Source organism: Lithobates pipiens, unplaced genomic scaffold, assembly GCF_037356315.1.
Source record: "Lithobates pipiens isolate NorthernLeopardFrog02 unplaced genomic scaffold, aLitPip1_a1.2 Scaffold_13, whole genome shotgun sequence".
In the NCBI taxonomy this organism is placed as follows: domain Eukaryota; kingdom Metazoa; phylum Chordata; class Amphibia; order Anura; family Ranidae; genus Lithobates; species Lithobates pipiens.
This window is the reverse complement of record NW_027507718.1, coordinates 548,037,408-548,053,745: the sequence shown is the minus strand read 5'-3', so window position 1 is coordinate 548,053,745 and position 16,338 is coordinate 548,037,408. Positions and strand designations below refer to the sequence as shown.

The window sequence follows — 16,338 nt, the reverse complement described above, 5'->3', positions numbered from 1 at the left end:
AAAGATCATGGGTTCAATCTTCATCTGTGCCTAATACTCTCTCAAATTAATGTATTGAGTGTGATAATAATTGGCAATAAGCTAGTGAACCATATTAACCTCATTTATGAAGGCATGTATCTCATCTGGGTGTAAGGAAGAAAAGATGTACCATTCACGAGGGTAAGAGAAGGTTATTGTCCTCATCCGGGTTCACCATCGACTTCCTGGTTTAATGTTGGCTCAGAGATAACACAAGCATGGAAAAACTGTTGCTTGTGCATTTCTTTGTTATGATAACAAAAGTAGAATTCATTCTGCCCCCCTCCTGCAACTTCTCACCAAGTTTTTCATGAGAATGTACAGTCTAATCACTGGGCAAGAGGAGAAGGGAAAAGTTTCCTCCTGCCTGCAGCAGACAAGACATGATCACAGCCTAGACAAAGTTACCAACTAAAGCTCATGGATGGATTATAAGTATGAAACCAGGAGCAATCCCTGTGCTAGAAGTGGAGACTTATATTACAAATGTTGGAACACCTCAGACGAAGATCCACTTTTGAAACACTGCATATACTCTTGAGCTTGGCATCATACTACAAGATTTAAGAGACTGAAGACGGCATAGAAGTATACAACTGGCCAGCAGCAGGAGCATTTCTCCAACAGAGGGCGCAGTGGCCAAGTGGTAAGGCGTTGGTCTCGTAAACCAAAGATCATGGGTTCAATCCCCATCTCTGTCTAATACTCTCTCAAATTAATGTATTGAGTGTGATAATAATTGGCAATAAGCTAGTGAACCATATTAACCTCATTTATGAAGGCATGTATCTCATCTGGGTGTAAGGAAGAAAACATGTACCATTCACCAGGGTAAGAGAAGGTTATTGTCCTCATCCGGCTTCACCATCCACTTCCTGGATTAATGTTGGCTCAGAGATAACACAATCATGGATAAACTGTTGCTTGTGCATTTCTTTGTTATGATAACAAAAGTAGAATTCAGTCTGCCCCCTCCTGCAACTTCTCACCAAGTTTTTCTTGAGAATGTACAGTCTAATCACTGGGCAAGAGGAGAAGGGAAAAGTTTCCTCCTGCCTGCAGCAGACATGACATGATCACAGCCTAGACAAAGTTACCAACTAAAGCTCATGGATGGATTATAAGTATGAAACCAGGAGCAATCCCTGTGCTAGAAGTGGAGACTTACATTACAAACGTTGGAACACCTCAGACGAAGATCCACTTTTGAAACACTGCATATACTCTTGAGCTTGGCATCATACTACAAGATTTAAGAGACTGAAGACGGCATAGAAGTATACAACTGGCCAGCAGCAGGAGCATTTCAATGAGCAAGACTGGGCCAAAATTTACTATAGACAAGAGCACATGCTGGGGGCTTCACTACATGAATTAAGATACAGAAGTGCTTGAACATCAGCTGGACAATTTTAATGAGGGATAAGGCCTAACCAGTGTAAGCCCAACTTTTATTTTATCAAGGTGGAGAGGGGGTGCAGGTAATGTGAGTGATATAATGTGATGTGGTTTTGGTGCACACTGACCTTGCACTTAGGATTATTTTGAGCATCTCAAAATTCAAAAAATGTCCGGTCAACACTAAATAAAACAAAAAATAGGACACCATCAGCAACAAACCCTCACCTGGGTAGATTATTTATCAGAGACATTTTATAAAACTTCTACATTGAATAAGTGAAACCATATTCTACATAACTGAACTTGTGCTTTATTTAACTGCAAAACACCAAACAAAGCATAACCCCTGCCACCCTACATTTTTTATCCCTTCAAGTCAAAGAATGATAATAACTATGTTGGATATAATCAAACAATAGATTGAAGATTTGCATTGTATTGTCATATGTACAAAGTACTAATACTAAATAAAGCTTGAGTGCATTTTTCGAATTTAACAAGAAGCCGTCTTTCTCCAGCAGAGGGCGCAGTGGCCAAGTGGTAAGGCGTTGGTCTCGTAAACCAAAGATCATGGGGTCAATCCCCATCTGTGCCTAATACTCTCTCAAATTAATGTATTGAGTGTGATAATAATTGGCAATAAGCTAGTGAACCATATTAACCTCATTTATGAAGGCATGTATCTTATCTGGTTGTAATGAAGAAAACATGTACCGTTCACCAGGGTAAGAGAAGGTTATTGTCCTCATCCGGGTTCACCATCCACTTCCTGGATTAATGTTGGCTCAGAGATAACACAATCATGGAAAAACTGTTGCTTGTGCATTTCTTTGTTATGATAACAAAAGTAGAATTCAGTCTGCCCCCTCCTGCAACTTCTCACCAAGTTTTTCGTGAGAATGTACAGTCTAATCACTGGGCAAGAGGAGAAGGGAAAAGTTTCCTCCTGCCTGCAGCAGACATGACATGATCACAGCCTAGACAAAGTTACCAACTAAAGCTCATGGATGGATTATAAGTATGAAACCAGGAGCAATCTCTGTGCTAGAAGTGGAGACTTACATTACAAACGTTGGAACACCTCAGACGAAGATCCACTTTTGAAACACTGCATATACTCTTGAGCTTGGCATCATACTACAAGATTTAAGAGACTGAAGACGGCATAGAAGTATACAACTGGCCAGCAGCAGGAGCATTTCAATGAGCAAGACTGGGCCAAAATTTACTAGAGACAAGAGCACATGCTGGGGGCTTCACTACAAGAATTAAGATACAGAAGTGCTTGAACATCAGCTGGACAATTTTAATGAGGGATAAGGCCTAACCAGTGTAAGCCCAACTTTTATTTTATCAAGGTGGAGAGGGGGTGCAGGTAATGTGAGTGATATAATGTGATGTGGATTTGGTGCACACTGACCTTGCACTTAGGATTATTTTGAGCATCTCAAAATTCAAAAAATGTCCTGTCAACACTAAATAAAACAAAAAATAGGACACCATCAGCAACAAACCCTCACCTGGGTAGATTATTTATCAGAGACATTTTATAAAACTTCAATATTGCATAAGTGAAACCATATTCTACATAACTGAACTTGTGCTTTATTTAACTGCAAAACACCAAACAAAGCATAACCCCTGCCACCCTACATTTTTTATCCCTTCAAGTCAAAGAATGATAATAACTATGTTGGATATAATCAAACAATAGATTGAAGATTTGCATTGTATTGTCATATGTACAAAGTACTAATACTAAATAAAGCTTGAGTGCATTTTTCGAATTTAACAAGAAGCCATCTTCCTCCAACAGAGGGCGCAGTGGCCAAGTGGTAAGGCGTTGGTCTCGTAAACCAAAGATCATGGGTTCAATCCCCATCTGTGCCTAATACTCTCTCAAATTAATGTATTGAGTGTGATAATAATTGGCAATAAGCTAGTGAACCATATTAACCTCATTTATGAAGGCATGTATCTTATCTGGGTGTAATGAAGAAAACATGTACCATTCACCAGGGTAAAAGAAGGTTATTGTCCTCATCCGGGTTCACCATCCACTTCCTGGATTAATGTTGGCTCAGAGATAACACAATCATGGAAAAACTGTTGCTTGTGCATTTCTTTGTTATGATAACAAAAGTAGAATTCAGTGTGCCCCCTCCGGCAACTTCTCACCAAGTTTTTCGTGAGAATGTACAGTCTAATCACTGGGCAAGAGGAGAAGGGAAAAGTTTCCTCCTGCCTGCAGCAGACATGACATGATCACAGCCTAGACAAAGTTACCAACTAAAGCTCATGGATGGATTATAAGTATGAAACCAGGAGCAATCTCTGTGCTAGAAGTGGAGACTTACATTACAAACGTTGGAACACCTCAGACGAAGATCCACTTTTGAAACACTGCATATACTCTTGAGCTTGGCATCATACTACAAGATTTAAGAGACTGAAGACGGCATAGAAGTATACAACTGGCCAGCAGCAGGAGCATTTCAATGAGCAAGACTGGGCCAAAATTTACTATAGACAAGAGCACATGCTGGGGGCTTCACTACAAGAATTAAGATACAGAAGTGCTTGAACATCAGCTGGACAATTTTAATGAGGGATAAGGCCTAACCAGTGTAAGCCCAACTTTTATTTTATCAAGGTGGAGAGGGGGTGCAGGTAATGTGAGTGATATAATGTGATGTGGTTTTGGTGCACACTGACCTTGCACTTAGGATTATTTTGAGCATCTCAAAATTCAAAAAATGTCCTGTCAACACTAAATAAAACAAAAAATAGGACACCATCAGCAACAAACCCTCACCTGGGTAGATTATTTATCAGAGACATTTTATAAAACTTCAATATTGCATAAGTGAAACCATATTCTACATAACTGAACTTGTGCTTTATTTAACTGCAAAACACCAAACAAAGCATAACCCTGCCACCCTACATTTTTTATCCCTTCAAGTCAATGAATGATAATAACTATGTTGGATATAATCAAACAATAGATTGAAGATTTGCATTGTATTGTCATATGTACAAAGTACTAATACTAAATAAAGCTTGAGTTCATTTTTCGAATTTAACAAGAAGCCGTCTTTCTCCAACAGAGGGCGCAGTGGCCAAGTGGTAAGGCGTTGGTCTCATAAACCAAAGATCATGGGTTCAATCCCCATCTGTGCCTAATACTCTCTCAAATTAATGTATTGAGTGTGATAATAATTGGCAATAAGCTAGTGAACCATATTAACCTCATTTATGAAGGCATGTATCTCATCTGGGTGTAAGGAAGAAAACATGTACCATTCACCAGGGTAAGAGAAGGTTATTGTCCTCATCCGGGTTCACCATCCACTTCCTGGATTAATGTTGGCTCAGAGATAACACAATCATGGAAAAACTGTTGCTTGTGCATTTCTTTGTTATGATAACAAAAGTAGAATTCAGTCTCCCCCCTCCTGCAACTTCTCACCAAGTTTTTCGTGAGAATGTACAGTCTAATCACTGGGCAAGAGGAGAAGGGAAAAGTTTCCTCCTGCCTGCAGCAGACATGACATGATCACAGCCTAGACAAAGTTACCAACTAAAGCTCATGGATGGATTATAAGTATGAAACCAGGAGCAATCCCTGTGCTAGAAGTGGAGACTTACATTACAAACGTTGGAACACCTCAGACGAAGATCCACTTTTGAAACACTGCATATACTCTTGAGCTTGGCATCATACTCCAAGATTTAAGAGACTGAAGACGGCATAGAAGTATACAACTGGCCAGCAGCAGGAGCATTTCAATGAGCAAGACTGGGCCAAAATTTACTATAGACAAGAGCACATGCTGGGGGCTTCACTACATGAATTAAGATACAGAAGTGCTTGAACATCAGCTGGACAATTTTAATGAGGGATAAGGCCTAACCAGTGTAAGCCCAACTTTTATTTTATCAAGGTGGAGAGGGGGTGCAGGTAATGTGAGTGATATAATGTGATGTGGTTTTGGTGCACACTGACCTTGCACTTAGGATTATTTTGAGCATCTCAAAATTCAAAAAATGTCCTGTCAACACTAAATAAAACAAAAAATAGGACACCATCAGCAACAAACCCTCACCTGGGTAGATTATTTATCAGAGACATTTTATAAAACTTCAATATTGCATAAGTGAAACCATATTCTACATAACTGAACTTGTGCTTTATTTAACTGCAAAACACCAAACAAAGCATAACCCTGCCACCCTACATTTTTTATCCCTTCAAGTCAAAGAATGATAATAACTATGTTGGATATAATCAAACAATAGATTGAAGATTTGCATTGTATTGTCATATGTACAAAGTACTAATACTAAATAAAGCTTGAGTGCATTTTTCGAATTTAACAAGAAGCCATCTTCCTCCAACAGAGTGCGCAGTGGCCAAGTGGTAAGGCGTTGGTCTCGTAAACCAAAGATCATGGGTTCAATCCCCATCTGTGCCTAATACTCTCTCAAATTAATGTATTGAGTGTGATAATAATTGGCAATAAGCTAGTGAACCATATTAACCTCATTTATGAAGGCATGTATCTTATCTGGGTGTAATGAAGAAAACATGTACCATTCACCAGGGTAAGAGAAGGTTATTGTCCTCATCCGGGTTCACCATCCACTTCCTGGATTAATGTTGGCTCAGAGATAACACAATCATGGAAAAACTGTTGCTTGTGCATTTCTTTGTTATGATAACAAAAGTAGAATTCAGTCTGCCCCCTCCTGCAACTTCTCACCAAGTTTTTCGTGAGAATGTACAGTCTAATCACTGGGCAAGAGGAGAAGGGAAAAGTTTCCTCCTGCCTGCAGCAGACATGACATGATCACAGCCTAGACAAAGTTACCAACTAAAGCTCATGGATGGATTATAAGTATGAAACCAGGAGCAATCCCTGTGCTAGAAGTGGAGACTTACATTACAAACGTTGGAACACCTCAGACGAAGATCCACTTTTGAAACACTGCATATACTCTTGAGCTTGGCATCATACTACAAGATTTAAGAGACTGAAGACGGCATAGAAGTATACAACTGGCCAGCAGCAGGAGCATTTCAATGAGCAAGACTGGGCCAAAATTTACTAGAGACAAGAGCACATGCTGGGGGCTTCACTACAAGAATTTAAGATACAGAAGTGCTTGAACATCAGCCGGACAATTTTAATGAGGGATAAGGCCTAACCAGTGTAAGCCCAACTTTTATTTTATCAAGGTGGAGAGGGGGTGCAGGTAATGTGAGTGATATAATGTGATGTGGTTTTGGTGCACACTGACCATGCACTTAGAATTATTTTGAGCATCACAAAATTCAAAAAATGTCCTGTCAACACTAAATAAAACAAAAAATAGGACACCATCAGCAACAAACCCTCACCTGGGTAGATTATTTATCAGAGACATTTTATAAAACTTCTATATTGAATAAGTGAAACCATATTCTACATAACTGAACTTGTGCTTTATTTAACTGCAAAACACCAAACAAAGCATAACCCCTGCCACCCTACATTTTTTATCCCTTCAAGTCAAAGAATGATAATAACTATGTTGGATATAATCAAACAATAGATTGAAGATTTGCATTGTATTGTCATATGTACAAAGTACTAATACTAAATAAAGCTTGAGTTCATTTTTCGAATTTAACAAGAAGCCATCTTTCTCCAACAGAGGGCGCAGTGGCCAAGTGGTAAGGCGTTGGTCTCGTAAACAAAAGATCATGGGTTCAATCCCCATCTGTGCCTAATACTCTCTCAAATTAATGTATTGAGTGTGATAATAATTGGCAATAAGCTAGTGAACCATATTAACCTCATTTATGAAGGCATGTATCTCATCTGGGTGTAAGGAAGAAAACATGTACCATTCACCAGGGTAAGAGAAGGTTATTGTCCTCATCAGGGTTCACCATCCACTTCCTGGATTAATGTTGGCTCAGAGATAACACAATCATGGAAAAACTGTTGCTTGTGCATTTCTTTGTTATGATAACAAAAGTAGAATTCAGTCTCCCCCCTCCTGCAACTTCTCACCAAGTTTTTCGTGAGAATGTACAGTCTAATCACTGGGCAAGAGGAGAAGGGAAAAGTTTCCTCCTGCCGGCAGCAGACATGACATGATCACAGCCTAGACAAAGTTACCAACTAAAGCTCATGGATGGATTATAAGTACGAAACCAGGAGCAATCCCTGTGCTAGAAGTGGAGACTTACATTACAAACGTTGGAACACCTCAGACGAAGATCCACTTTTGAAACACTGCATATACTCTTGAGCTTGGCATCATACTACAAGATTTAAGAGACTGAAGACGGCATAGAAGTATACAACTGGCCAGCAGCAGGAGCATTTCAATGAGCAAGACTGGGCCAAAATTTACTATAGACAAGAGCACATGCTGGGGGCTTCACTACATGAATTAAGATACAGAAGTGCTTGAACATCAGCTGGACAATTTTAATGAGGGATAAGGCCTAACCAGTGTAAGCCCAACTTTTATTTTATCAAGGTGGAGAGGGGGTGCAGGTAATGTGAGTGATATAATGTGATGTGGTTTTGGTGCACACTGACCTTGCACTTAGGATTATTTTGAGCATCTCAAAATTCAAAAAATGTCCTGTCAACACTAAATAAAACAAAAAATAGGACACCATCAGCAACAAACCCTCAACTGGGTAGATTATTTATCAGAGACATTTTATAAAACTTCAATATTGCATAAGTGAAACCATATTCTACATAACTGAACTTGTGCTTTATTTAACTGCAAAACACCAAACAAAGCATAACCCCTGCCACCCTACATTTTTTATCCCTTCAAGTCAAAGAATGATAATAACTATGTTGGATATAATCAAACAATAGATTGAAGATTTGCATTGTATTGTCATATGTACAAAGTACTAATACTAAATAAAGCTTGAGTTCATTTTTCGAATTTAACAAGAAGCCGTCTTTCTCCAACAGAGTGCGCAGTGGCCAAGTGGTAAGGCGTTGGTCTCGTAAACCAAAGATCATGGGTTCAATCCCCATCTGTGCCTAATACTCTCTCAAATTAATGTATTGAGTGTGATAATAATTGGCAATAAGCTAGTGAACCATATTAACCTAATTTATGAAGGCATGTATCTCATCTGGGTGTAAGGAAGAAAACATGTACCATTCACCAGGGTAAGAGAAGGTTATTGTCCTCATCAGGGTTCACCATCCACTTCCTGGATTAATGTTGGCTCAGAGATAACACAATCATGGAAAAACTGTTGCTTGTGCATTTCTTTGTTATGATAACAAAAGTAGAATTCAGTCTCCCCCCTCCTGCAACTTCTCACCAAGTTTTTCGTGAGAATGTACAGTCTAATCACTGGGCAAGAGGAGAAGGGAAAAGTTTCCTCCTGCCTGCAGCAGACATGACATGATCACAGCCTAGACAAAGTTACCAACTAAAGCTCATGGATGGATTATAAGTATGAAACCAGGAGCAATCCCTGTGCTAGAAGTGGAGACTTACATTACAAACGTTGGAACACCTCAGACGAAGATCCACTTTTGAAACACTGCATATACTCTTGAGTTTGGCATCATACTACAAGATTTAAGAGACTGAAGACGGCATAGAAGTATACAACTGGCCAGCAGCAGGAGCATTTCAATGAGCAAGACTGGGCCAAAATTTACTATAGACAAGAGCACATGCTGGGGGCTTCACTACATGAATTAAGATACAGAAGTGCTTGAACATCAGCTGGACAATTTTAATGAGGGATAAGGCCTAACCAGTGTAAGCCCAACTTTTATTTTATCAAGGTGGAGAGGGGGTGCAGGTAATGTGAGTGATATAATGTGATGTGGTTTTGGTGCACACTGACCTTGCACTTAGGATTATTTTGAGCATCTCAAAATTCAAAAAATGTCCTGTCAACACTAAATAAAACAAAAAATAGGACACCATCAGCAACAAACCCTCACCTGGGTAGATTATTTATCAGAGACATTTTATAAAACTTCTATATTGAATAAGTGAAACCATATTCTACATAACTGAACTTGTGCTTTATTTAACTGCAAAACACCAAACAAAGCATAACCCCTGCCACCCTACATTTTTTATCCCTTCAAGTCAAAGAATGATAATAACTATGTTGGATATAATCAAACAATAGATTGAAGATTTGCATTGTATTGTCATATGTACAAAGTACTAATACTAAATAAAGCTTGAGTTCATTTTTCGAATTTAACAAGAAGCCGTCTTTCTCCAACAGAGGGCGCAGTGGCCAAGTGGTAAGGCGTTGGTCTCGTAAACCAAAGGTCATGGGTTCAATCCCCATCTGTGCCTAATACTCTCTCAAATTAATGTATTGAGTGTGATAATAATTGGCAATAAGCTAGTGAACCATATTAACCTCATTTATGAAGGCATGTATCTCATCTGGGTGTAAGGAAGAAAACATGTACCATTCACCAGGGTAAGAGAAGGTTATTGTCCTCATCCGGGTTCACCATCCACTTCCTGGATTAATGTTGGCTCAGAGATAACACAATCATGGATAAACTGTTGCTTGTGCATTTCTTTGTTATGATAACAAAAGTAGAATTCAGTCTGCCCCCTCCTGCAACTTCTCACCAAGTTTTTCTTGAGAATTTACAGTCTAATCACTGGGCAAGAGGAGAAGGGAAAAGTTTCCTCCTGCCTGCAGCAGACATGACATGATCACAGCCTAGACAAAGTTACCAACTAAAGCTCATGGATGGATTATAAGTATGAAACCAGGAGCAATCCCTGTGCTAGAAGTGGAGACTTACATTACAAACGTTGGAACACCTCAGACGAAGATCCACTTTTGAAACACTGCATATACTCTTGAGCTTGGCATCATACTACAAGATTTAAGAGACTGAAGACGGCATAGAAGTATACAACTGGCCAGCAGCAGGAGCATTTCAATGAGCAAGACTGGGCCAAAATTTACTATAGACAAGAGCACATGCTGGGGGCTTCACTACATGAATTAAGATACAGAAGTGCTTGAACATCAGCTGGACAATTTTAATGAGGGATAAGGCCTAACCAGTGTAAGCCCAACTTTTATTTTATCAAGGTGGAGAGGGGGTGCAGGTAATGTGAGTGATATAATGTGATGTGGTTTTGGTGCACACTGACCTTGTACTTAGGATTATTTTGAGCATCTCAAAATTCAAAAAATGTCCTGTCAACACTAAATAAAACAAAAAATAGGACACCATCAGCAACAAACCCTCACCTGGGTAGATTATTTATCAGAGACATTTTATAAAACTTCTATATTGAATAAGTGAAACCATATTCTACATAACTGAACTTGTGCTTTATTTAACTGCAAAACACCAAACAAAGCATAACCCTTGCCACCCTACATTTTTTATCCCTTCAAGTCAAAGAATGATAATAACTATGTTGGATATAATCAAACAATAGATTGAAGATTTGCATTGTATTGTCATATGTACAAAGTACTAATACTAAAAAAAGCTTGAGTTCATTTTTCGAATTTAACAAGAAGCCATCTTTCTCCAACAGAGGGCGCAGTGGCCAAGTGGTAAGGCGTTGGTCTCGTAAACCAAAGATCATGGGTTCAATCCCCATCTGTGCCTAATACTCTCTCAAATTAATGTATTGAGTGTGATAATAATTGGCAATAAGCTAGTGAACCATATTAACCTCATTTATGAAGGCATGTATCTCATCTGGGTCTAAGGAAGAAAACATGTACCATTCACCAGGGTAAGAGAAGGTTATTGTCCTCATCCGGGTTCACCATCCACTTCCTGGATTAATGTTGGCTCAGAGATAACACAATCATGGAAAAACTGTTGCTTGTGCATTTCTTTGTTATGATAACAAAAGTAGAATTTAGTCTCCCCCCTCCTGCAACTTCTCACCAAGTTTTTCGTGAGAATGTACAGTCTAATCACTGGGCAAGAGGAGAAGGGAAAAGTTTCCTCCTGCCTGCAGCAGACATGACATGATCACAGCCTAGACAAAGTTACCAACTAAAGCTCATGGATGGATTATAAGTATGAAACCAGGAGCAATCCCTGTGCTAGAAGTGGAGACTTACATTACAAACGTTGGAACACCTCAGACGAAGATCCACTTTTGAAACACTGCATATACTCTTGAGCTTGGCATCATACTACAAGATTTAAGAGACTGAAGACGGCATAGAAGTATACAACTGGCCAGCAGCAGGAGCATTTCAATGAGCAAGACTGGGCCAAAATTTACTATAGACAAGAGCACATGCTGGGGGCTTCACTACATGAATTAAGATACAGAAGTGCTTGAACATCAGCTGGACAATTTTAATGAGGGATAAGGCCTAACCAGTGTAAGCCCAACTTTTATTTTATCAAGGTGGAGAGGGGGTGCAGGTAATGTGAGTGATATAATGTGATGTGGTTTTGGTGCACACTGACCTTGCACTTAGGATTATTTTGAGCATCTCAAAATTCAAAAAATGTCCTGTCAACACTAAATAAAACAAAAAATAGGACACCATCAGCAACAAACCCTCACCTGGGTAGATTATTTATCAGAGACATTTTATAAAACTTCTATATTGAATAAGTGAAACCATATTCTACATAACTGAACTTGTGCTTTATTTAACTGCAAAACACCAAACAAAGCATAACCCCTGCCACCCTACATTTTTTATCCCTTCAAGTCAAAGAATGATAATAACTATGTTGGATATAATCAAACAATAGATTGAAGATTTGCATTGTATTGTCATATGTACAAAGTACTAATACTAAATAAAGCTTGAGTTCATTTTTCGAATTTAACAAGAAGCCGTCTTTCTCCAACAGAGTGCGCAGTGGCCAAGTGGTAAGGCGTTGGTCTCGTAAACCAAAGATCATGGGTTCAATCCCCATCTGTGCCTAATACTCTCTCAAATTAATGTATTGAGTGTGATAATAATTGGCAATAAGCTAGTGAACCATATTAACCTCATTTATGAAGGCATGTATCTCATCTGGGTGTAAGGAAGAAAACATGTACCATTCACCAGGGTAAGAGAAGGTTATTGTCCTCATCAGGGTTCACCATCCACTTCCTGGATTAATGTTGGCTCAGAGATAACACAATCATGGAAAAACTGTTGCTTGTGCATTTCTTTGTTATGATAACAAAAGTAGAATTCAGTCTCCCCCCTCCTGCAACTTCTCACCAAGTTTTTCGTGAGAATGTACAGTCTAATCACTGGGCAAGAGGAGAAGGGAAAAGTTTCCTCCTGCCTGCAGCAGACATGACATGATCACAGCCTAGACAAAGTTACCAACTAAAGCTCATGGATGGATTATAAGTATGAAACCAGGAGCAATCCCTGTGCTAGAAGTGGAGACTTACATTACAAACGTTGGAACACCTCAGACGAAGATCCACTTTTGAAACACTGCATATACTCTTGAGCTTGGCATCATACTACAAGATTTAAGAGACTGAAGACGGCATAGAAGTATACAACTGGCCAGCAGCAGGAGCATTTCAATGAGCAAGACTGGGCCAAAATTTACTATAGACAAGAGCACATGCTGGGGGCTTCACTACATGAATTAAGATACAGAAGTGCTTGAACATCAGCTGGACAATTTTAATGAGGGATAAGGCCTAACCAGTGTAAGCCCAACTTTTATTTTATCAAGGTGGAGAGGGGGTGCAGGTAATGTGAGTGATATAATGTGATGTGGTTTTGGTGCACACTGACCTTGCACTTAGGATTATTTTGAGCATCTCAAAATTCAAAAAATGTCCTGTCAACACTAAATAAAACAAAAAATAGGACACCATCAGCAACAAACCCTCACCTGGGTAGATTATTTATCAGAGACATTTTATAAAACTTCTATATTGAATAAGTGAAACCATATTCTACATAACTGAACTTGTGCTTTATTTAACTGCAAAACACCAAACAAAGCATAACCCCTGCCACCCTACATTTTTTATCCCTTCAAGTCAAAGAATGATAATAACTATGTTGGATATAATCAAACAATAGATTGAAGATTTGCATTGTATTGTCATATGTACAAAGTACTAATACTAAATAAAGCTTGAGTTCATTTTTCAAATTTAACAAGAAGCCGTCTTTCTCCAACAGAGGGCGCAGTGGCCAAGTGGTAAGGCGTTGGTCTCGTAAACCAAAGATCATGGGTTCAATCCCCATCTGTGCCTAATACTCTCTCAAATTAATGTATTGAGTGTGATAATAATTGGCAATAAGCTAGTGAACCATATTAACCTCATTTATGAAGGCATGTATCTCATCTGGGTGTAAGGAAGAAAACATGTACCATTCACCAGGGTAAGAGAAGGTTATTGTCCTCATCCGGGTTCACCATCCACTTCCTGGATTAATGTTGGCTCAGAGATAACACAATCATGGATAAACTGTTGCTTGTGCATTTCTTTGTTATGATAACAAAAGTAGAATTCAGTCTGCCCCCCTCCTGCAACTTCTCACCAAGTTTTTCGTGAGAATGTACAGTCTAATCACTGGGCAAGAGGAGAAGGGAAAAGTTTCCTCCTGCCTGCAGCAGACATGACATGATCACAGCCTAGACAAAGTTACCAACTAAAGCTCATGGATGGATTATAAGTATGAAACCAGGAGCAATTCCTGTGCTAGAAGTGGAGACTTACATTACAAACGTTGGAACACCTCAGACGAAGATCCACTTTTGAAACACTGCATATACTCTTGAGCTTGGCATCATACTACAAGATTTAAGAGACTGAAGACGGCATAGAAGTATACAACTGGCCAGCAGCAGGAGCATTTCAATGAGCAAGACTGGGCCAAAATTTACTAGAGACAAGAGCACATGCTGGGGGCTTCACTACATGAATTAAGATACAGAAGTGCTTGAACATCAGCTGGACAATTTTAATGAGGGATAAGGCCTAACCAGTGTAAGCCCAACTTTTATTTTATCAAGGTGGAGAGGGGGTGCAGGTAATGTGAGTGATATAATGTGATGTGGTTTTGGTGCACACTGACCTTGCACTTAGGATTATTTTGAGCATCTCAAAATTCAAAAAATGTCCTGTCAACACTAAATAAAACAAAAAATAGGACACCATCAGCAACAAACCCTCACCTGGGTAGATTATTTATCAGAGACATTTTATAAAACTTCTATATTGAATAAGTGAAACCATATTCTACATAACTGAACTTGTGCTTTATTTAACTGCAAAACACCAAACAAAGCATAACCCCTGCCACCCTACATTTTTTATCCCTTCAAGTCAAAGAATGATAATAACTATGTTGGATATAATCAAACAATAGATTGAAGATTTGCATTGTATTGTCATATGTACAAAGTACTAATACTAAATAAAGCTTGAGTTCATTTTTCGAATTTAACAAGAAGCCGTCTTTCTCCAACAGAGGGCGCAGTGGCCAAGTGGTAAGGCGTTGGTCTCGTAAACCAAAGATCATGGGTTCAATCCCCATCTGTGCCTAATACTCTCTCAAATTAATGTATTGAGTGTGATAATAATTGGCAATAAGCTAGTGAACCATATTAACCTCATTTATGAAGGCATGTATCTCATCTGGGTGTAAGGAAGAAAACATGTGCCATTCACCAGGGTAAGAGAAGGTTATTGTCCTCATCCGGGTTCACCATCCACTTCCTGGATTAATGTTGGCTCAGAGATAACACAATCATGGATAAACTGTTGCTTGTGCATTTCTTTGTTATGATAACAAAAGTAGAATTCAGTCTGCCCCCTCCTGCAACTTCTCACCAAGTTTTTCTTGAGAATGTACAGTCTAATCACTGGGCAAGAGGAGAAGGGAAAAGTTTCCTCCTGCCTGCAGCAGACATGACATGATCACAGCCTAGACAAAGTTACCAACTAAAGCTCATGGATGGATTATAAGTATGAAACCAGGAGCAATTCCTGTGCTAGAAGTGGAGACTTACATTACAAACGTTGGAACACCTCAGACGAAGATCCACTTTTGAAACACTGCATATACTCTTGAGCTTGGCATCATACTACAAGATTTAAGAGACTGAAGACGGCATAGAAGTATACAACTGGCGGACGAAGGCGGAGCTATGACGTAGGAGACAGGCGTCCATCTGAGCGTCCGTCCGAGCCTCCTGATGCCCTCGCTCACTCTACCTCCCTCCGCCACGCACCTCTTCACAGCCCCATAGCCTGCACTGCACGCTCCCGAGTCGCGCCCGAGCCTTCCGGACATTGCGGTTCCAGGGAACGAGATCCGGCCTGCCAAACCTAGCTGCAGCCCGCGCTAGTGGAACGGTTGCCCAGGAGTACAGCGGCGGAGCATCGCAAGACGCCGATACATGGCGGGACGGGACCTGAGCTGCATACCCTGAAGGGGAGTGAGGATCCTTGCTTGAGCATACTGGAGCACAGGGTGAGGCTGTCTGACACAAGTCCCTACAAGACCCGGTAGAGCGGTAAGGCAAGCAGCGGGACGGGGAAGTGGGGGAGTATCTGCTGGAGTGTCTGCTGGATCGGTGAGAGGCAAGGATATAGACACTGTGCTAGATAAGGGGGTATACCCCTAGGTAAACTGGAGCCTACTCTATCTTCTATCTTTCCGTGCCTAAGGAATAAGCTGTTCTGAGAGAATCCCATATGGAATGATTGTTTGATCTGGCTCTAGATGGTATTGCTGCCAGGGGAGAGAAAAGGAAAAGATATTGTTACCTAAAGGGGGTTCTCACTGTACACCCCTCCCCCCCCTGGTTATAAGGGACAGTTTTCTTTTATGCATATAATCAGCTATATAAAATCTGCAGGAGGAAACCTGTTATGCTATTAATAACAGTTGCTGGAGGAATCTAAACGCAG

General features: G+C 39.8%; 11 non-coding genes across 11 annotated transcripts; all 11 read left to right on the top strand.

Moving 5' to 3' along the window:
• The first annotated feature begins 650 nt into the window (after window positions 1–650).
• TRNAT-CGU (transfer RNA threonine (anticodon CGU)) lies at window positions 651–722 on the top strand. The gene has a single exon. It is a non-coding gene; the product is annotated as a tRNA-Thr (tRNA).
• A 1,223-nt stretch (window positions 723–1,945) lies between these two features.
• Window positions 1,946–2,017, top strand: TRNAT-CGU (transfer RNA threonine (anticodon CGU)). Its single transcript has one exon. It is a non-coding gene; the product is annotated as a tRNA-Thr (tRNA).
• Window positions 2,018–3,240: 1,223 nt separating this feature from the next.
• Window positions 3,241–3,312, top strand: TRNAT-CGU (transfer RNA threonine (anticodon CGU)). The gene has a single exon. It is a non-coding gene; the product is annotated as a tRNA-Thr (tRNA).
• Window positions 3,313–5,828: 2,516 nt separating this feature from the next.
• On the top strand, window positions 5,829–5,900 carry TRNAT-CGU (transfer RNA threonine (anticodon CGU)). The gene has a single exon. It is a non-coding gene; the product is annotated as a tRNA-Thr (tRNA).
• A 1,224-nt stretch (window positions 5,901–7,124) lies between these two features.
• TRNAT-CGU (transfer RNA threonine (anticodon CGU)) lies at window positions 7,125–7,196 on the top strand. The gene has a single exon. It is a non-coding gene; the product is annotated as a tRNA-Thr (tRNA).
• Window positions 7,197–8,419: 1,223 nt separating this feature from the next.
• On the top strand, window positions 8,420–8,491 carry TRNAT-CGU (transfer RNA threonine (anticodon CGU)). Its single transcript has one exon. It is a non-coding gene; the product is annotated as a tRNA-Thr (tRNA).
• A 1,223-nt stretch (window positions 8,492–9,714) lies between these two features.
• Window positions 9,715–9,786, top strand: TRNAT-CGU (transfer RNA threonine (anticodon CGU)). Its single transcript has one exon. It is a non-coding gene; the product is annotated as a tRNA-Thr (tRNA).
• Window positions 9,787–11,009: 1,223 nt separating this feature from the next.
• Window positions 11,010–11,081, top strand: TRNAT-CGU (transfer RNA threonine (anticodon CGU)). The gene has a single exon. It is a non-coding gene; the product is annotated as a tRNA-Thr (tRNA).
• A 1,223-nt stretch (window positions 11,082–12,304) lies between these two features.
• TRNAT-CGU (transfer RNA threonine (anticodon CGU)) lies at window positions 12,305–12,376 on the top strand. Its single transcript has one exon. It is a non-coding gene; the product is annotated as a tRNA-Thr (tRNA).
• A 1,223-nt stretch (window positions 12,377–13,599) lies between these two features.
• On the top strand, window positions 13,600–13,671 carry TRNAT-CGU (transfer RNA threonine (anticodon CGU)). The gene has a single exon. It is a non-coding gene; the product is annotated as a tRNA-Thr (tRNA).
• A 1,224-nt stretch (window positions 13,672–14,895) lies between these two features.
• On the top strand, window positions 14,896–14,967 carry TRNAT-CGU (transfer RNA threonine (anticodon CGU)). The gene has a single exon. It is a non-coding gene; the product is annotated as a tRNA-Thr (tRNA).
• Window positions 14,968–16,338: the final 1,371 nt, after the last annotated feature.